The sequence below is a fragment of the Bos indicus x Bos taurus genome, chromosome 6 (assembly GCF_003369695.1).
Source record: "Bos indicus x Bos taurus breed Angus x Brahman F1 hybrid chromosome 6, Bos_hybrid_MaternalHap_v2.0, whole genome shotgun sequence".
Lineage (NCBI taxonomy): Eukaryota > Metazoa > Chordata > Mammalia > Artiodactyla > Bovidae > Bos > Bos indicus x Bos taurus.
Window position 1 is genome coordinate 17,531,917 of NC_040081.1, and position 18,398 is coordinate 17,550,314.

At 40.5% G+C, this 18,398-nt stretch overlaps 1 protein-coding gene and 1 non-coding gene across 9 annotated transcripts in view; one reads left to right on the forward strand and one right to left on the reverse strand.

Annotated features, from left to right (window-relative positions):
• The window catches only part of SGMS2 (sphingomyelin synthase 2), a 98,512-nt gene that overhangs the window by 38,705 nt on the left and 41,409 nt on the right, over positions 1-18,398 (reverse strand). For 2 of the 8 annotated variants that reach the window (XM_027543882.1, XM_027543880.1), the window contains exon 2: positions 17,719-17,808. The exons of the other annotated variants lie outside the window; for them this stretch is intronic. The gene's annotated coding sequence lies outside the window, so the exon portion shown is untranslated. The remainder of the gene's footprint in view (positions 1-17,718; positions 17,809-18,398) is intronic. 8 annotated transcript variants of the gene reach the window in all.
• Positions 1,896-1,968, forward strand: TRNAG-CCC. Its single transcript has one exon. It is a non-coding gene; the product is annotated as a tRNA-Gly (tRNA).

Consider the following 18,398-nt stretch of genomic DNA (forward strand, 5'->3'; position numbering starts at 1 on the left):
TTATGATGATCTGTTTAATCAAGGTTTTCACGTAGGGCCTTGGCTTTCATCTTTCTTTCTTTGCATATTAAATCGGCTTTTCGTTTCCACAATCTTTGCAGTAAGGGCAGGTGATTTGATGAACCCAATCCCTGAAGTACACCCTCAAAAGCCACTAGAAGAACTTGGAAAAAGACAAGAGAAACAGAGAATGATTTCTGCTGGTTTATCCATGCAGTGAGTGAAGAATGGTCAGGAAAGGAAATAGAAGTAGAATATAAAATTCTGCGGCTCCATCTCATAGCCAGAGTTCATTTCCTTATTTTCTACACCTCCTCTGACAAATCCTAAGAAAAGAATTCCTGTGACTAAATGTCTCCCAATTACTAATAACAGAAACTTCCTACAGAATGTTTCACTGACAGATTAAATACACAAGCTTTTACTCTATTGTAACCCATGGATAAGAACACTGGAAAGTTACCTTGAAACAAAGCCTATTAAAATTTAATTTAAGCTATAATCAAAAAGAAGCATAAAAAATACAATAAGGATCATAAACTGTACAATTTTTATGAAAATCTCTCTCTTTTTAAGCACATGAGTTTTAAAAATGCTTACACTTCTTGACATATTAACTACTACTGAGAATTTATTTTGGAACAGTTTTAAATACAGAAAAAAACATTATCCAAAAATATATTTGGTTAAACATTAAAGCAATCTAAATGTCTACAGCAGACATTTTGAAGGATCCAAGAAATACATTAGGGCTTCCCTGGTGGCTCAGACAGTAAAGAGTTTGTCTGCAGTGTGGGAGACTGGGTTCAATCCCTGGGTCGGGAAGATCCCCTGGAGAAGGTAATGGTAACCCACTTCAGTATTCTTGCCTGGAAAAACTGATCCTCAGTCCATGGGGTTGCAAAGTCAGACATGACTGAAATACATTATACTTTCTGTTTAAAAAACAGCAACATATTTTTATTTTCATAAAAATTTAAATGCATGACATTTTAAAAAAAACAAGTTAATAAATACACCCTAAAGAAGGTAAGGTGTTAATGTTGGTTGTGGGATTTACCAATTATTTTCTTTTCCTCTGTTTCTTGCCTACTTTCTCCAAATTTTCTGTGACAAAAGTATTTACCTATATATCTATTAATAGATGCAACTGTATTCTCAGTTTATAAATATTATGTTTAAGATTTTAATGATGAAGAAAATACAATATGATTTCAGCAATGTAAAGATGTATGTTACATACATATTTTTAAAACTCTGAAGGAAATATACCATATATTAATACTGCTTAATGAATTTATGGGTAATTTTAACTTTTTTATTTTGATTGTATTTTCTAATTTTCCATATTAATCATTGTTGGTTAGACAGCATCACTGACTCAATGGACATGAATTTGAGAAAACTCCAGGAGACAGTGAAGGAAGGAAGCCTGGAGTGCTTCAAGGGGTTGCAAAGAGTGGGACACAACTTAGCAACTGAACAACAACAAATAATCAGGAAAATGCTAATGGTGATTTTAACTATAAGAGTGTTGACAGAGTTAACAGGGAAAATGTGCTTCTGTTCTTTAAAAAGGTATTTTGTTTTGTATAATTTCAAGTATGCAAAAAATGCATCTACAGAAAAGTCAGAGCACAAGTACACTAAAACATTAGGAACGGTTGTCCAAGTGGTAGGAGTATGAGATTTTTTCCTTCCTACATCTGTGTATAGTCCACATTTAAAAATATTTTCATTACCAATGTGTCATTTTATACCAATAGCTAAAAGTATTGGAAACCATGTATAGCTGTTGCTGTTATTTTCACAGAAATATTTGTCCACTGAAATCTTTGTTTCATGTCTTCACTCAGCCTCAATTAACTGCAATAAAAAGCATATGTTTAGGGACTTCCCTGGTGGTCGAGTGGCTAAGACTCTGCGCTCCCAATGCAGGGGATCCAGGTTCGATTCCTGGTCAGGGAACTAGATCCCACATGTTGCAACTGAAAGTTTAAATGCTGCAATTAAAACCTGGCACAGCCAGATAAAATTTTTTTTTCAGTATATGTGTAGAATTTTGCATTTTGGACAAGTCTGCAGTATCGCTGCTGTAGAGAAAGCCTGGTCAACCAGTAATTATTTTTTGGATGTTACAATCCTAACTTGAAGTAAACTCACAATTAAATTAGTCTTTACTTAGTGTTCAACTTTCAAAACAGACGTCACTGTACTAAAGTGTGATATCTTCTGCAGGGTTTATTCCCAAGAAGGGTGAAGACTGCTTTATAAATTCCCATATAATGGATGTCATTCATTCTCTCACAAAAGAAAACCAGCCAGTCATTTAGCAAATCTCCAAGCCCTCTGGGTGAATATTGGTAAATTTTGTGCAACACAAATGTTTTAGGAAGCCTGTGTATTTAAGCACTGTTGAAAATCTTTTTCCTGTTATTTGGTGGAGTTTGGCTTTGTTGTGAGCTTCTCCGGTGACTCAGACATAAAGAATCTACCTGCAATGCAAGAGACCCAGGTTCGACCCCTGGGTCAAGAAGAGCCACTGAAGAAGGAAATGACAACCCACTCCAGTATTCTTGCCTGGAGAATCCCATGGACAGAGGAGCCTGGTGGGCTATAGTCCATGGGGCTGCAGAGAGTCAGACACGACTAAGTGATTTAGCACATATATACAGCACATATTAGGTCATATGGCTCTATTCAAACAGTAATATATCTGAATGAGACATAGGGATATATTGACACTGACTTGGGTTATCAAGAGGAGGAGGGAAGGAGGAACCAAAGCGCCTTTTTATTTTTAGAAGTTTAGATTTTTAAATTGCAGATCAGTGATTCTGAACCTATACAACTCAAATCACATTATCTATCAAGATGGGACTGCTGCTGGTGCTAAGTCGCTTCAGTCGTGTCTGACTCTGTGCGATCCCATAGATGGCAGCCCACCAGGCTCCACCGTCCCTGGGATTCTAGTTATATTATAAATACTACTTGTACAATAAAATTGTTGCTGTTCAGTCGCTAAGTCATATCTGATTCTTTGCAACCCCATGGACTGTAGCCCACCAGGCTCCTCTGTCCATGGGGTCTCCCAGGCAAGAATACTGGAGTATGGGGCCATTTCCTCCTCCAGGGGATCTTCCCAAACCAGGGATCGAACCACATCTCCTGCACTGGCAGGTGGGTTCTTTACCACTGAGCCTCGAGGGAAGCCCATACAATAAAATATCATCATACTAATACAATGTTAGGTGAAGAAAGTTACAAAATGGTATATATAGCACAATTTTTTACTGTGGGGGAAAACTGCTATGCATAAATAAACTAGTTACTAGAAAGGTGATATTATATGGAACATTTACTTCCCTTTTTACCTTTTTGTGTTGAAAAAATAAGTAAGCAGCATATTTTTATTTTACTGCCTAAGAGCAAAGATAATTGTTGATTCAACAATATTTAGTGAGTACATACTCTGTATTAGGGGCTGTTGTAGGGACACAACAGTTTTTTAAAAGTCACTTCTTTCACAGAGTTTAAATTCTGCTAATGTTGTACTACAACAACAATAAAAAAATTTCAAGTGCTATGAATAAAACTAAAATAAGAGGGATGTTTAAAGTAAGATCACCAAGCTTATGAAGCAATATTCTATTTTAAATTTTTAAATGAACACTCATTATGTGGGAAAAAAATCAGTACCCCATCAAGTCAAATGAATATCAAGAACACCTATGTTCCAACTTGCTGAAACTCGATCACAGTAAACAGCTTCTAGAAACCTGTACAAATAAAACGTCTTGAAACTAAAAAGGAATCCCACTGAAGATGCTCCCCTACATACTCGAGAGTAGATTTTTGCCTTTGAGTTCTTTTCCATTTCTAATAGATTCAAATAATGTATATATGTGTCAAATATTCTAGTTCTCTTGGTCATAATGAACTTTTAAAAAACTGATCACCCCAGTACACTCTTTAAAGAAAGGTTTAACCCACATGAGGCTTTTAAGAAGAAAAGGTTAAAAATGCGATATTGTAAACACAGGAAGATTAAAAACAAAAATATTATGTGGGAACAGAAAAGTTGAAGCTGTCACATAGCCAATAAGGATTCAGAACTCAGTTTGAGTTTTGATGCAGAAATTATATTTTATCTTAAATAAGGAAAAGAGAAACTACAGATATCAAAAAAATTATTTAATGAAACGATGACCAATCTCAAGATAAGCAATACTTGAGGGTTAGATATGTAGTCAATGTTGTCCCCACTGCTGAAAGCTTAGATGAGGCAGATGAATGGTTGGCCAATCAGAACAGAGAATTATTTCTGGCTTTCTGTTGTGTGTGGAATTCGGCTCTAAGTGCTCAGGAAGGTAGCAGAAGGCTGGCTCCTGTCCTCAAGAGATTTTTGATTAAGTAACTCCTACCCTCCCCCTTCTACCCAGAAGCCACTTAAAAAGACGAATGAGCAATAAAAACAAATTTTACAAATTAGAGAAGAGTCTGAAATACATTTGAAGTTTAGTAAGCCCCAAACTGTGTATCAGATAGAAGTAAAAGTGAAAAGAAAATTCAAATAATGAACATAAAATGGGAGATGAGGGAAGACATATATATATCTTACAAACTTTAAATGTCTAGGGTACACAGATGAAAACTGAACACAATTTTTTTTTAATGTAGAAGTCTTTTTTAAATGCCAAGCTCCACAGATCAGTAACAAATAGAAAATCATTCTATTCAGTTTAGCACTGGTCTATCCTTGGGAATGAACTATGGTCACTGTTTTCTACAGAGTGAAGCAGGTTTAGAAAAAACACAGGATGATTAAAAGCATTCTCTGAACCCGAACCTCATGCTAAAAAGTAGTCAGGAAACGCTATAAACTCAATGCTCAATTAGCATCCGGAAACTAAAAGATGTAATTCCATATTTAATCTTATTTCCATTAAATGCAATTTTCGTTGATGAGTCTACATAAAGATTACTCATTCGAAACTGTCTTTTAAAAACATGCTATCAAAGTGAAAGTGAAAGTCACTCAGTCATGTCCAAATTTTTGTGATCCCATGGACTATACAGTCCATGGAATTCTCCAGGCCAGAATACTGGAGTGGGTAGCCTTTTTCGTCTCCAGGGGATCTTCTCAAACCAGGGATTGAACCTAGGTCTCCCCCATTGCAGGCAGATTCTTTACCAGCTGAACCAGCTGATTCTTTACCACGGAAGCCCAAGAATACTGGGGTGGGTAGCCTATCCCTTTTCCAGCAGATCTTCCCAACCCAGGAATCAAACCAGGATCTCCCACATTGTAGGCAGATTCTTTACCAATTGAGCTATGAGGGAAGCCCTAAAATATTTTTTAAAAATTGAAACAAAGTAACAGTCTAGAAGTTTTTCATATTCTGACTTTGAAGGTTTTTTGGTTTTGTCTTTTTTTCTTCTAACATCTCCTGTAGCATAATGTGCAGTAATAAAGATATTAGAAGACTGGGAGCCCGTTTCCAAGGCTTATACTGAACAAGAGCAAAAATGACATTCCAGTTAATATGTTTCTATACTCTAAAGTAAGGCACATTTTAAGAATGTCAAAAGGGATGATGGGCTGATGAGGGGTGTCTTTAAAGGACATGAGTGAATTTCATTTGTGGGTGAGAGGGCCTTCCCTGTGGCTTAGAGGTAAATAATCCACCTGCAAAGCAGGGGACTTGGGTCTGATCCCTGGGTTTGATCTCTGGGTTGGGAAGGTTCCCCTGGAAAAGGAAATGGCAATCCACTCCAGTATTCTTGCCTGGGAATTCTCATGGACGGAGGAGCCTGGCGGGCTACAGTCCATGGGGTCACAAAGAGTCAGACATGACTGAGCACGCATGCAGGAGGGTTATTTACAGGGTAAATAAAACCTTTCATACTGTTCATGGCAAGAATACTGAAGTGGACTGGTTCCAAACAGGAAAAGAAGTACGCCAAGGCTATATATTGTCACCCTGCTTATTTAACTTATATGCAGAGTACATCATGAGAAACGCTGGGCTGGAAGAAGCACGGGCTGGAAGAATCACAAGCTGGAATCAAGATTGCCGGGAGAAATATCAATAACCTCAGACACGCAGATGACACCACCCTTATGGCAAAGTGAAGAGGAACTAAAAAGCCTCTTTTAGTGATGAAAGTGAAAGTGGAGAGTGAAAAAGTTGGCTTAAAGCTCAACATTCAGAAAACAAAGATCATGGCATCTGGTCCCAGCACTTCATGGGAAATAGATGGGGAAACAGTGGAAACAGCGTCAGATTTTATTTTGGGGGGTTCCAAAATCACTGCAGATGGTGACTGTGGCCATGAAATTAAAAGACACTTACTCCTTGGAAGAAAAGTTATGACCAACCTAGATAGCATATTGAAAAGCAAAGACATTACTTTGCCAACAAAGGTTCGTCTAGTTAAGGCTCTGGCTCTTCCAGTGGTCATGTATGGATGTGAGAGTTGGACTGTGAAGAAAGCTGATCTCGAAGAATTGATGCTTTTGAACCGTGGTGTTGGAGAAGACTCTTGAGAGTCCCTTGGACTGCAAGGAGATCCAACCAGTCCATTCTAAAGGAGATCAGCCCCGGGTGTTCTTTGGAGGGAATGATGCTAAAGCTGAAACTCCAGTACTTTGGCCACCTCATGCGAAGAGTTGACTCATTGGAAAAGACTCTGATGCTGGGAGGGATTGGGGGCAGGGGGAGAAGGGGACGACAGAGGATGAGATGGCTGGATGGCATCACTGACTTGATGGACGTGAGTCTGGGTGAATTCCAGGAGTTGGTGATGGACAGGGAGGCCTGGCGTGCTGCGATTCATGGGGTAACTAAGAGTCGGACACAACTGAGCGACTGAACTGAACTGAAATAAAACCTTAGCAAACCTCTCAGCTTCAGATTCCTTCTTCTGCTCCCCAGACAGTCAGCCCACGTCCCATCCACTTTAATCCTGAATCTATCTTACCTAACTCTTATCTCTTAAACTCTTGTGAGCTTAGTTCAGCTCACAAACACCTTTCCTTATAGAAAGCATGAATGAGTCCAAACACATCAATAGCCACAACAAATTTCTTTCTTTTTTTTTTTTGCACAACAAATTTCTAATGGATTCAATTTATCTACCAGAAAGATACATTTAAAAAATGTTTTTAATAACAAACAAACAAAAAAAAGCTGGGACTTCTCTGGTGGTTCAGTGGTTAAGACTCCGCACTTCCACTGCAGCGGGCACAGGTTCTATCCCTAGTTGGGGAAATGAGATTCCGCATGCTGTGTGGCACAGCTAAAAAATAAAAATAAAGAATAAAAAGAAAGCCGAGTTGGGTACTAGGTATATGGAGCACTACGAGTACTTTGGACTGCTGGATACACAGTGAAAGTATTGCTATTAAGAGGAAGTGGGCAATCAGGAACAGGCTACTAAGAAGACATGAATAATCTTGCAGAAGGGAAAACTGGAGCCCCACAGACAGTCACTGGGAAAGGGGTAAACCAGTACTTCATGCAGCACACCCTCCCTCTCTGGTTTTGTTCCCAGTCCATTTCCTGCTTTATTGGCTCCTGTAAAGCCCTCGAATGGCTTCTATTGGCCAAAAGCCCATTGCTCATTTTCGCTTAAAAACAAGAACACCTTATAATAGAAATTTTTTCAAATTTTGTATTTAAAGCAGAGAGAACAGTATAGCAAACCTCATCAGTTACCATGATCATCATGGGAAAGCTATTCCAACTATCCTCTACCCTGAGTTTTTTTTTTTTTTTGGAAACAATCCCAAACATCATTTCACTTGTAAATATTTCAGTACGCCTCTTTGAGGTTATCTTTAAAAAAAAAAAAAAAAACTAATGCCATTATAGGTAAACAAAATAAATTTTATTTCCTTAATAACAAATATCTGGTCAGATCACCTTTCCCTAATTATCTTTTTTCTCTGGACTGCTTCTTAGATGCTGGTGTGTCCTTCTGTCAGGTAACACAGCTTAAAAGGACCTTCATAATCTGGCTTCTGCCTTCCTTTTCAGGCCCACTTTGAGACTCACTTTTTTCCCTTTCCCTAAACCCTGTTTCCAGACAAAGTTGTTTAATTTCTGTTAATGTTTAATGCTTAATGTTCCCTTCACATGCAACACCCGCTTTCCATACAATTTTTCAGCAGCCCGCTTACATACATGCCAAGAAATCTTTCCTGCTACAATTCCTGGACCCAGAAATGCATAGTCAAACACTGCACTCATCTTCCCAGGAGGTTACAAAACCTAGTGTACCCTTCCGTGAAGTTCCCACTGAAACACAAATGCCAATTTATAACTACAGCCTGTTAAGACACAAACCAACCTTTACCTCTGGGGTGCTTTGTGTGTGATAATTTCACCATTTTTTACTTTGCCTTTTGACTGTATATTCCTGTATAATGATTAAAACTCTTATACATGGTATTCTGGAGGTCAAAGAAGATTTAGTGCAAAGATTTCAGCAGCAAGAAAATCCACAGAAGTACTTAAACATTATATTTAATAATCATGAAGCTTTCAAATGAGAATGAGATATTTGGCAGATATCTAGCTACAGAAGTGCCAGGGACAAAAGAGCTAGTAGCAAAAGAAGATCCCAGGGCTTCCCTGGTGGCTCAGAGGTCAAGAACCCATCCGAGGGGTGAAGGTCCCCTGGAGAAGGGAATGGCAGCCCACTCCAGTATTCCTGCCTGGGGACTCCCATGGACAGAGGAGCCTGGCGGGCTACAGTCCACAGGGTCACAAAGAGTCGGACACGACTGAACTCACATGCCATATTTTAGGGCAGTATGTTCTGACCCCCATGATATTAACTCCTTGAGGCAAAAAAAAGAAAGCCTCTGATGGACAGCATGTAGTAAGCTTTTAAGCAGTTTTTCCTTCATCTATAAGGACCTACTATATAGCACATGGAACTCTACTCAATGGTATGTGCCAGTCTTGCTGGGATGCAGGCTTGGGGAGAATGGATACATGTATATGTACGGCTGAGTCCCTTCCTTATTCACCTGTAAATACCACAACATTGCTAATCAGCTATATACCAATTCAAAATGAAAACTTTAAAGCAAAAAAATAAAATTCAAAAAAAGTAAAGAGGAAGAAAAAAAAAAAGATTTCCTTCATCTAATTACATTGGAAACACCAAGTGTTGGAGGAGTACAGAGAACCACAGAGGAAGGAATGATTACCTTTTTCTACAGGTGACGTGGTGTTAAATGAGGCTGGACCAGTATTTGAGCCGGTCCTTGAATTTACTGGGCTAGGGGGAAGGACTTCTTACGTAAAAACAACCATGTCATCAGCGTAGGGAGAGTTCCAGCATTTCAGGTGTGACTTTATCCGAGCTGCACCAGTTGATCAGTGCACTGAAAGAATGCAGAGACCTCTAAAGGCTAGTGTGCTTCTTTGAAATAAAGAGGTAAACAATGTTTCCTTAACTTTTGATTAAATAAATCATTGGAGCGTAAGGAAAGGCAAGGAAATGTGTTAGCTAAGGTGAAAATTACTAAGCTCACATCTGCACCCTCAATAAACTGAGGTAATTTGTTTGGTCAGAACTTTAGTAATCAAGATCACAAATTCCTACTGCAAACATTTTTGCAACAAATAAGCAAAATAAGTGAACTCCAAAATTTATTTGAATTATTTGAGACATTTATGGCTTCCTCTGTTTTTGAAAAGAAGTTACATATGTTCAGTAAGCTTTTATGAATAATGGTTAATACAGTTTTCCATCAAATAACATAAAGGTTCCTGATGAAAGACTGAGAATCTAAATTAATGGAAATTAATCCTAAAGGAAATCAACATTGAATATTCATTGGAATGACTGTCTCTGAAGCTGAAGCTCCAGTAGTTTGGCCACTTGAACCAACTCATTGGAAAAGACCCTGATGCTGGTAAAGATTGAAGGCAAAAGGAGAAGGGGGCAGCAGAGAATGAGATGGTTAGACAGGATCACCGACTCAATGGACGTGAATTTGAGTACACTCTGGGAGATAGGGGAGGACAGAGGAACCGGGTATGCTGCAGTCCATGGGTTGCAAACAGTCGGACACGACTTAGCAACTGAACAACAACAAAATATCAGTTATAAAATAAGCAACAAGGATATACTGTATAACAGAGAAAATAAAGTCAATATTTTGTAATAACTATAAATGGAGTATAACCTTTAAAAATTGTGAATCACTCTACTGTACACTTGTAATTTATGTAATATTATTGTATATCAACTATCCTTCAATCATTAATTACTTCGGTTCTTTTTCAAATAAGTCAAACTTAAAAGCATTTGCCCCAAGTCCACATTCTACACTCAGAAAATTATTCAAAGTATAAGACTCCATATGAAATAAAGCGACCTTCAGTGAAAAATTCAGTGAATGAAGCACTGTATATAGTGTGGCTTAAGGGAAAGTGAGAAACTTTATAGAGTGCAATGGGTTTTTCTCTTACTTTTTATAGGGATCCTAAAGTTAGCCTTGGTTGCTTCCCTGATGGCTCAGATGGTAAAGAATCTGCTTGCAATGCAGGAGACATGGGTTCAGTCCCTGGGTCAGAAAGATCCCCTACAGAAGGGCATGGCAACCCACTCCAGTATGCTTGTCTGGAGAATCCCATGGACAGAGGAACCTGGCAGGCTACAGTCCATGGGGTCACATGGAGTCAGACACGACTGAGTGACTAACACTTTCACTTTACACACACTAATGTCCTACCGTGGACTATGAGGATGAGCTCTTGAGCCAGCCCAGAGAGCCACTCCTGTAATCTCGTTCTTCCTCTTGACTTTGACTTCACAGCGGATCCTTCCCTGGGAAACTCCTCCACCTGACAGAACCAGACTGCAAACTCAGGAAGAAGAATGACTCTGAATTTCACAACTCTCTCCCATCACCCAGCCACTGCTGGGCCAGTAGCCCAGTGTACAGCAACACAATCCAATCTGCTAACATTCTGCTTTCCTTTCAAAAAATAAATTCAAGAACGCTTAAAAGATCAGACTGGGATTTAATGTCAGGACTTTCTCGCTTTACCAGTGCTCCTCCCATTTCTTTCGTCCAGCCTATGGGTTTGTAGTTTGCAGCCTACACAGGGGTTCCCTTCTGCTGGCTTAGAAGGTGCGAGGACAGTCCATGTCTGATGTGCGTCAACGTCACTGGCCACCAGCCAGGTGCCCAGCGTTCAGAGGTGCTAGAATGGCTGTGAATGAATGTGTCATCTCACACACTGAGAGACTCCAGCCCTGTTGCACCCTTCTCCACAGTACCATAGGCACCTTTCTTTTTCCAACAACGTATCTGCATAATTATAATTTCCATATGGGGTACAAGACTCCAAAATTTCACCCAACTTAGAATGCTTTGTGTGACTGCATCTTTAAAAAAAATTTATTTATTTGGCTGTTCCTGGTCTTAGTTGCAGCATACAGGCTCTTGAATTTTTGCTGCAGCATGTGGGGTAGTTTAGTTATGGCTTGCAGGATCTTCAGTTGTTTCATGCAAAATCTTAGTTGTGGCATGTGGGCTCTAGTTCTCTGAACAGAGATTGAACCTGGGCCCCTGCATTGGGAGCGCGGAGCCACTGAACCACCAGGGAAGTCCCTGTGTGACTACACTTTTATTTTTATTTAATTTTTTGGCTGCGCTGCAAGGCCATGTGAGATCTTAGCTTCCAGACCAGGGATTGAACTCACGCCCCTGCATTGGAAGGGCAGAGTCTTAACCACTGGAATGTCAGGGAAGTTCCTTGCATTTTTAATTATAATGTATCTTACATAAAGAGGAGGAAAAAACATCAGGTATAAAAAAATAGTAAAGCAAAAAACGCATATAGCTTCAGATACCCTGGAAACCCCCAACCAATCTCCATGATTATATCCTCCTGCACCCGCCTAATCCAGCAGTAGTTTTTTGATATATAAATAATTTTCTAAGTAAGAAATGCTGAAAACCCTTGGAGAGGTTTCTTAAATGAGGCTCCAGTGTCTATAATTGCAGTTCTCAACATGATAAAAGAATAGATAAATCCCTAAAAAGTTCTCACCTATCGTTGGGTGTTCCTTCATCCCTAACACAGTTCTACCTTTTCCCACCCTCACCCGCCCCCATTGACCTCCCCACCCCCCCACCGCTTACTTAGGGAGTTGCCTAGAGGGTGGAGGATGTGATTGGAGCTTCCCCAATATTAGCTGGTTAATATGCACAACCACTTATGGAGTAGGTATCATTATCAATCCTCCATGTGAGGCATGAGGAAGTGAGACCCAGAAATCCAGCAAGTGGTGAGAGGTGGGATTTTATTCCAGGCAATCTTAGCCACGCTGCTAGATTTTCTGAGATCTTGATCTGTTTTTACAATCTGGAATGTGCTGGCTTTTTTTTTCCCCCTAAGAGCGGTGGATTTGCTTCCCCATGAGTCCTCCTGGGGAGATTTCACCTTTTCTTCCTCCACATTTTCTTCCCACAGTTACCACGTATTAACAGATAACAGTCTGTGTTTGCCCTAGGAGGTACGTCCTTCCAGATATTAGCTGGTCCCACCATCTAACACAGCTCCCAGCTCCGGGTCATCTGGTACCTTCAGTGCCTGCATGAATATCTGTCCAGCTCCCCAGTGACTTACAAGAGGGACACTTCCTGGAAATCTGGCCGATGGACATTTCACTGGGGTGAAGTGTTTAGAGGGTCTGAATCACTCCTGTTGCCTGGTAACAGACAACTCAGGAGGAAGGCAACTCAGGCACAGGTACAGTCAGACGCAGGACATATATTTATTCAGGGCAAACTCCTCCCAGCACTAGACTGACTGTTGATTTCATGTTTAACCTTGACACTGCTCTTTCTCATGTCACAGGGAGGGAGGAGAGGCACTTTCAATTCTTTTCAAGTCTGTACACAGATTTAACAGATCCCTCGCAGCTAAAATACAGTCTGCTTTATTTCTTCTACTGAGTTCTGAAGAAAAGCTTTAACAGAGAAAGCAATTACAGGATTCGAACACATACAAGTGAACTGGATTATAGGCTGTCATGGAACTTACCTGCCATCCCCATAAAAATTCTCTCATGAATTCATAGTTGATATAACACGTTCCTAAACAGCCCTGTGTCACTAATTCTGACCTCAGAGTCAAGAAGGAATTTTTTTCAGGCAACCAGAGGGTTGACTCCTTTGGTGGGCCACATTCCAGGTCAGAAAAACGATTACACCTTTACATATACCTGTCTTTTGAATTGATACCACAACACAAGTAGCTTTAGAATTGAAGAGGTCCATCCTCAAACACCACCAAGAATATAAATAAATGTCACTGGCCGCCTAAGGTCACCTCTCTGAGCTTTGTCTCTAAACATAAATTAGCACCCGTGCCTAGATCACTGTAGAAACCGAAACTCTAGAATAAAACACCCTGGGTTTGCATTTCATGACATTTCTCCACTAGTTATTACTGGCTCCCTAATACTTTCTGGAGCCACCTTTCTTCCTAGTCATTGTTATGCATGAAATATTCAGAGGGGGAAAGTGGTTCTGAAAAGCCACACACACCCACACATACCAGATACTGTGCTGCCTTTTGTTTTGTCCTTTTCAGCCTTCAGACGCCATCTAATTTCTTTTCTTTTTTAAAGCAGCTTAAAGACATAAATCTTTATGTTTAACACTTTTTATCAGTTTTCCATTTGAAAAATGTTAAACAGGATGTTAATATAATACAAAAACAGCATGCTAATATAATAAAGCAAAAATAAGCTTTATTTCCATCTTTGGGCCTTATGTCCTATTTGGGACATAAGCTGTCCTAAGTGATGCTTCCAGGGCTACTGGTTTGCAGTTAAACTTCAGAATCAGAGTATATTTAGGAATGAGACTGTCTGGCTAAAATTCTGTGGCTATGAAGCCAAAGAAATTTGAGTAAATCCATTTACCTAATAACCAAAGTATAGAAAGTTAAAGCAGTAAGTTTTTAAGCTGAAGTATAGGCACTGGGAAGACCAAATAACCAGTTGTGCACTCATCACTAAACACAAAACTCTCCATTCCCCAGCACCCTTCTTGTTGCCTCCATTTGTTAGATATAAACACTAAATCACAGAAATCTAAAGCATTACGCACTTTACAATAGAACACAGACTATAAGTCAAGAGACAATATCAAAGTCAATTAATTGCATGCTAAAAATATCTGTGTCACTCACCACTAATACCAATACGGACAGAGAATGTTAGTCTTTCCAAGCTGTTTGGGGCAGGGTCCCCAAGACTCCCAGTGTGATGATTCACTAGGAGGACTCACAGGACCCAGTATACAGTTGTACTCGTGGCTATTTGTTACAGCAAAGGGATACAAAGCAAAATCAGCTAAGGATAAAGGTATGTGGAGTAAAGTATAGAGGAGACCGGGAGCAAGCTTCCAAGGGCCTTTTCCCAGTAGAATCACACAGGTGGTGTTTAATTTCCCCCAAGGAGTGCTGACAACACCTGTGAAACACCGTCTACCAGAGAAGCTCATTAGTAACTCAGTGTCTGGGGTTTTTACTGGGACTGGCTACACAGGAAACTTCTGCTGGGCACATACCTAAATTCTATACTCCCGGAATGCAAGCAGGTACTCAACAGAAACCAATACTGTTTGCACAAACAGGTCAGGTGCAGTGAGCCATCCTTACCAGGAAATGGTGGGAACCCTCCTCCAATCTAAGTGACCACATGCCACCAGTCAAGGGCTAATCTTGCAAGCACTGTTTCCTAGAAGGGCAGTCTCGGCCTGCTGTGTTAACTCATCTTTGTACACTGTCCTAGTTCAATTACCTATCATAGAGCACCAAACTATATACGAAAGGTCTGACTCGTAGCAGATCACCTAGGTATATCATGAGCCTAGAAGCACTTTCACCTTGTATTATTTTCAGTATTTAAAATGTAGCATTTTCAACATGGACAAACTCACCTTACATAATAGAAGATGTAAGATGGCCTTTAGCGTCTTTTTTTGTACAATAAAAAGAGCTAAATTCTAGCCTTGTTTACATTTCTGAGCACTTTCTTTTAAAAAATATGCCACTGAAATTTCTGAATGAATAGTATTCCTAAACTGAAACTCTGAGAAACCATTTAACTTATCAGACTGGCAAAAAACAAAAAAATCCAGACCCAAATAACAGCTAGCCTCACAAATTTCTAGCAGGGGGGTGAGAATAAGATAAACCTTCTCTGGGAGGCAATTTGACAAGACAGCTATCAAAATTACACACATCCTTTATGATCTGCAATTCTACTTGGCAAATTTATACACATATAATTGTGTACATGCAGAATAACCTACACACAAAGTTATTTATTGCGGCATTGTTTAAGAGCAAGGACTGGCTACAACCCAAACCTCCATCAATAGGTCACTATTTAAATTGTGGTACATCCATACAATGGACTACTCTGTGACGAGGGGGGAAAAAAAAAAAAAAAAACGAGGAGGATGTTCTTTTTGTACTGATTTGCTAAACCCTCCTACATATATAAGGAGGAAAAAATACATTGCTCAGAAGTATAGTTTGCTATCTTCTACTTTACGAATGGGGCAAATATGAACTCATACTATGCATAGAGATACTCTGGAAAGCTGCATTAGACCAAGGCTGGGAGGGGGCAGTGAAGGCAGAATTGGGGCAGAATCTGTAAACCTGAAAAAAAAAGTGACTTAAAATCGTTTATTTGAAAAGTAATCCTTCTTTCCTAAGCCTAGGTCAAATCACCCTGGCACCTGGTTTTTCGGTTTATTGTTTTAATAAGCTTCTCTATTTTGCAGTGGTTAAAACTAAAGCATTATACAATGGCTTTATCCTGTTTTCCAAACCAGGTTCCAGCTCTATCCTTTGCATCCTGTGTCTGTCTGCCATTTTGAAGGAGCTTTCCCCCAGCACATCTGAGAGCGAGTCCGTTCCCCGTGCCTCCTTTATCCCACTTGTTTGCTGAGGATGTTCGGGGCTTTTAAAAGCTCCATGAAGACAGGGGTTTTACTTTGTTCACTGCGTTCACGACACTGAAATGAGCGCCTGGCACACAGAAACCGTTCAGTAAGTATTTAGTGAACAAATGAATTCTTTTCTTTACCCAGCTTCAATGGGACAGACACTGTAAGACGAAGGGAGAGAAAATACTGCGGTCAAATATTCAGAAATAGTTGTCATTCCTAGCATTGGCCCATTATAGGCATTCTAATCCTAGCAACATTCTTAGAAGTATTTTGAATTTTACAGAAGACAAACAAGTAAGCCTATCGAGTGCTGTGCTGAACAACAACTTAAATGCTCCTAAAAATGTATTTTTAATTAACCTGGGATTATATGGCCCTGAGGTCCATCTTTGGCTGAAGACTTTTTAGGCAAACATGATGATAACGAGTAATGATGAAAAAGAATGGCTATGTCAGAATAAACTGAGCCCCAGTCGTAAGGTGCCCATTGCTGTAGAGAAGAAAGAGAAACCCTTCTGTATTAAATATGCAACTGCTATTTTTATTTTCAAGAATAAAACTATCCTAGGAATTAAATTCAAATTACTAATACTCCAGACAGTGGATTGAGTTGCACAATGTCAACCATGAGCGTGAAAGCTTCCTTCCTTCTCAGTGAGCAAAAAGTGAAGTGAAGTCGCTCAGTCATGTCTGAGTCTTTGCAACCCCATGGACTGTGGCCTACTAGGCTTCTCCATCCATGGGATTTTCCAGGCAAGAATACTGGAGTGGGTTACCATTTCCTTCTCCAGGGATCTTCCCGACCCAGGGATCGAACCTGGGTCTCCGGCATTGGAGACAGACGCTTTAACCTCTGAGCCACCAGGGAAGCCCAAGAATACTGGAGTGGGTTGCCATGCCCGCCTCCAGGGGATCTTCCCAACCCAGGGATCGAACCAACGTCACCCGCGTTGCGGGCGCATTCTTAACCGTCTGAGCCACCAGGGAAGAATGTGTATAATTACCACATCTCTTTGACTTTAGTTTAAATACTACAGAAACAAAGTATCTTTGCTAGTAATCATTTCAGTAATGCTGTTAAACAGTTGCTCCGCTGACTGATGTTTCTTTGAAGGCTTTTAGTACCACTAATTTTTCTCAAAGCACCTTTGAGGCAATGACTGAGGGCCCTGTCTGTGGGCAGTCGTGCAAAGAGGTTAGGAAGTTTTGGTATCACCTCTATTTCTCTTGCTGTCATTTAAGACAACAATCTAACACATGAGGAAACATCCACACACGTGAAACAGCTTGAAATCTAAGACTCTCCTGACGATAAGACAGAAACTTTCAAAGTTAAGGCATGTTTTTCTTAAGGCATGTTTTGAAATGTCTTAACTAGGAAAGAGAAGATAGCAGAGAAGTTGCAGGACAACTGGTAGGCATCCAACCCTGAGCAAATCACATGTATGATCGAGCACCAGGAAGCACCCAACCTACTGTTTGCAGGCTTCCCTGGTGGGTCAGTGGGAAAGAACCTGCCGGCCAATGAAGGAGACATGGGTTTGAACCCTGGATCACGAGGATCCCCTGGAAAAGGAAATGGCAATCCACTCTAGTATTTTTGCCTGGAGAGCCCCATGGACAGAGGAGCCTAGTGGGCTACAGTCCATGGGGTCGCAAAAGAGTCAGACACAACTTAGCGACTGAACAACAACAACAATAAATCCCACCATGGTCTGTGATCCTCGCAGCAGTCAACACTGTTAAGACTTGTCAGAGATCCTTTCTGTGAAGAGCGGGAAGGGCAGAGGATGGTAGCTCTAAAAGAGAAAGTGAGAGCTTAAGTCAGAATCATGCTTTGCTATGTTTTGCTGGTTTTCTTGGAGTGAGAGTGAAATGATGAATTCTATGATACTGCCATCCCACCCCCTGGAAGAGTCCCCGGGAGGACACTGGGTCTAACAGGTACCAGCATTTCAGGAGGAGAAAAGCAACTTGTGCTTTCCGCCAACATTAGCAATACCTGACAGAACTGTTCAGAGGTGGAGCGGGGGAGGTAGGCAGAGTCCCACCCCTCATGAAGCTCAACAGCAGATAAACAAGAAGACTGTGAGAACCGCCACTGAGAGAAGTTAGAGTCAGAGTGAGGCTGGCGTGGCTGACTTAGGGATTGTGGGTGAAGTCGCTCAGTCCTGTCCGACTCTTTGCAACCCTGTGGACTGTAGCCCGTCAGGCTCCTCTGTCCATGGGATTCTCCAGGCAAGAATACTGGAGTGGGTTGCCATTTCCTTCTCCAGGGGATCTTTCCAACCCAGGGATCGAACCCAGGTCTCCTGCCTTGCAGGCAGATGCTTTATCCTCTGAGCCACCAGGGAAGCCGATTTAGGGATTAGTGGTTAGGAAATGAGCA